The 3423-nt window shown below is 41.2% G+C and overlaps 1 pseudogene; it reads left to right on the plus strand.

Annotated features, from left to right (window-relative positions):
* Positions 1-1387: 1387 nt before the first annotated feature.
* LOC105310832 lies at positions 1388-1810 on the plus strand (annotated as a pseudogene).
* Positions 1811-3423: the final 1613 nt, after the last annotated feature.

Below are 3423 nucleotides of genomic sequence, written 5' to 3' on the forward strand. Positions count from 1 at the left end.
TTTACAAAGAAAGAAATTGAAAATACCCAACAAAAACTAGATAAAACGTAAACGCAGCATTTCTTTGAGGTAATGAGGTAAGATGAAGTAAGAAAAAAAAAATAGAAAAAGAAGGCTAACTTTGACCAGATGAAATGGGGAAAGGCCACTCTAATGCCACCCATTTTTCGTTGTTCTCTGCTCACAAAGATGCATTTATTCCCTAGGAATTTATGGAGGGCCAAATGTGCCGTGTCATTCTTTGCACTTTAAGCAAGTACTTTCATTTTCACAAGCCACAAATGGACTGAGGAGACCTGGCCGATGCTGCCTTCTACATGGCACTGTTTTAACATTTTCACTGCATGTTGACCTCATATATTTACAGTCCTCAATTCAATAGGCCCTGGTAAGATGTGGCAAGAAAAAAAAGAATCTGAGCTGTTTTGTATATTTTCTCTTTTTGGCACTTAAAGAGAAAATATCCCTGAGCAAGAAGTCAAAAGACCATAATTCTGATCCCTGATTTAAATCCCTGGCAGTATCAAGGAGTGGTTAGGAACAGGTGCCTGGGACCAGCAGACCCAATGTGACTCCTAGAGCAATGACCACATGCTCTGAATATCTGGATCAGACACATCACCGCTCTGGGCCTCGGCTTCCTAATCTGAAAGGCAGGAAACCACCTCTCATCCTAGAGTATTGTTGGAAGGATTAAATGGCACTCCCAGAAAAATGACTAGCCAGACTAACGTTCCTGAGTGCCCAGTATATGTTACATGTCCTCACTGTTTAATTTCTCTGAGCCTCAGTTTCCTCATAGGGTTACTGGCAGCATTAGAGGAAATCATTTAAATGGTATATGTTCTATAAAATACAAAGCCTCCTTCACATGTAAGGTATTAATTAATGTTCCCACCCAAGACACCAGGAGCTTAGTATAACTGAACTGTCTCAACTTCCCATTGCTGTAACTTGTAAAACACACTGAAGTATCCACAGTACAGTTGTTTGCCGGAATGTCTGACTACGGAGATTTTTTTTGTGGTGTACTGTTTCACCAAATGATGATGACAATAAATTAGGTCAGCTACCAAAAGAATATTTTTCCAAGAGCAGTCACACCCAAGGTGTGACTGCAGGACAGGGTGATAAGGACAATAATCAGTCTCTCCCAGCGTAACCCCTGACATTCTTTCCATCCCGGGTGCCTCCCCCATACCCCTCTGCCCTGCCACTTTCTTTTCCCAGTCAGTTCCAAAATGCTGTGAGCCTAATGGCTCCCTGTTACTGTAAAAAGGAACCAATGACACTCATTAAAATCAATATGGGGTAAAACCTGAACCATTTCAACTTAGCATTGAGTGTTCAAACTTTAAAAAACATTAAAATTTAAAGATAAGGGGCAATGCTCCTCATGCCGCACTCTGCTCTGCTTGCCTCACACGCCACCGGCGCCTGCCACAGCCACCATCCAGCAGCAGGTAGGGAAACGGTGCTAGAGAACAGCAAAGGCTTTGACAGGTACCTGAAGGAAGCAGGATTAGGAATGACTCTGTGGAAAATAGGTGTCATGGCCAAATTAGATTGTGTCATCACTACTGATGGCGTAAACTTCACCATAAAAACTGAGAGCACGTTGAAGGCAACACAGTTTTCATGTAACCTGAGAGAAAAGTTTCAAGAAACCACAGCTGATGGCAGGAAAACTCAGACTTGTCTGAAACTTTATAAACGACGCATTGGTTCAACGTTAGGAATGGGATGGAAAGGAAAGCACAATAACAAGAAAATTGGAAGATGGGAAATTAGTGGTGGAATGTGTCATTAACAATGTCGCCTGTACTCAGTAAAAATTCCATCCTCCTTCTGGACAGGAATTAGTTATAAGAATAAACAAGTTCAGTTCAATGAGCAAATCTCCACACTGCCTTTTTTTTTCATTATTGCGTTCAATTCTCTTTTACCACAAACATTTTACATGCAACCGTTTCCAAGTGTTAGTTTAATTAGGATCATCTCTTTGGTTAGTAAATAAATGTGTTTGTGCTAAAATAAATAAATAAATAAATAATAAAGATAAGGCAAATGATGCTAAATAAAAATGAATACATTTCTTATGTCATCAGAAGGTGAATAAAAATTATGAAATCCTGCTTTTGGATGCATTGTTAACCAGGGTCCAGAGAGAATGCTTTTCTGTTAGGATGCTTCATTGGCATCCATCCTGCACAGAGTGCTTGGAGAAAATGAAACTCAGAATAAAGAAAATCTAAATCAAGTTGGCATCAGTCAATGAAAATTCCATGTAATCTTAAAAGATATATCATATTCAAAACTAAATGCTTACTCAGAAAAGAGGCATGAAGAAGAAGTATGCTGTCCCTAGGGTCTCCTCTTAATAATAAGAATAAGTGACAAGGCAGCCTTTAGAAGGAACACACAAACTGAGGGCTTGGTGATCACAAATGATCAGGTGTGTGTGTGAAAACAGCAACAAAAGAAAAGTCACCAACAGCCAGAAATGCTTTATGCACTTAGGCAGAATTAATAATCATTTCCTCAGTCATATTCTCAGCCTGGTTGGACAGTTCCATCAGTATTTCATCAAACTCCACATATCCAAAGTCTTTCCTCAACCCCAGTACCTCCTGCTGATGGCTTGCCTGCCCACTGTCCCCTACATCAGTATCCTTCTAACTTATCTTTATGCCTTTAGTCCCTTCCTGTACAATCTACTACTAATTATCAATCTTTACTAACAATCTACTACTAACTATCTTTTCTGATCATGCCATTCTCCAGGGCAAATTCCTTCACAGGCTGCCCAGTGCCTACACGGTAAAGGCCAATCCCTTCTGTCGCATCCTCAGAGCCCTCAGTGACCTGACCTCAAACCATCTATCCAGCTTTATTTCCTTTTCCTCCTGACGGGTGAAGTTTCAGCTGCTCCAAACTCACTGTGCCCCAAACCCACCATAGTTCCCACCTCTAAGACTTGGCTCAGTCATCTCTTTTCCAACTGTACTTGTCCATCACCCCTGTGTGTTGAAATTCTTCCTGACCTGAAGTCAAGCTCAGTCATCAGCTCCCCTTCTTCTAAGCTGCACAGAATTTAAGTGCCATTTGTAGTCCTCTGGGTGCACCACCCCAAAAAGCAGTGGTGTGCAGTGGTACCAAGTGTATTCTCTAGAGCCCGACCTCCCATTATTGTGATCTTGGTTCTAGCACTTGCTGTGAGTGACTGAGAACAGTTACTTATCTCTTTGTGCTTCAGTTTCCTTATCTCTGTATGAGGATGATGACAGCAATATTTACTTAGTACAGTAACTGAGCACAGAATAAGCCTCAATAGGTGTGAGCTGTTTCTCTTATTGACCACCTGAATCCCTGAACAAGACCACAAATTTGCCAAGGGTACTCACACAGCATCCTGCACATGAC

This window comes from Pteropus vampyrus, unplaced genomic scaffold, assembly GCF_000151845.1.
Source record: "Pteropus vampyrus isolate Shadow unplaced genomic scaffold, Pvam_2.0 Scaffold12745, whole genome shotgun sequence".
NCBI classification, from domain to species: domain Eukaryota; kingdom Metazoa; phylum Chordata; class Mammalia; order Chiroptera; family Pteropodidae; genus Pteropus; species Pteropus vampyrus.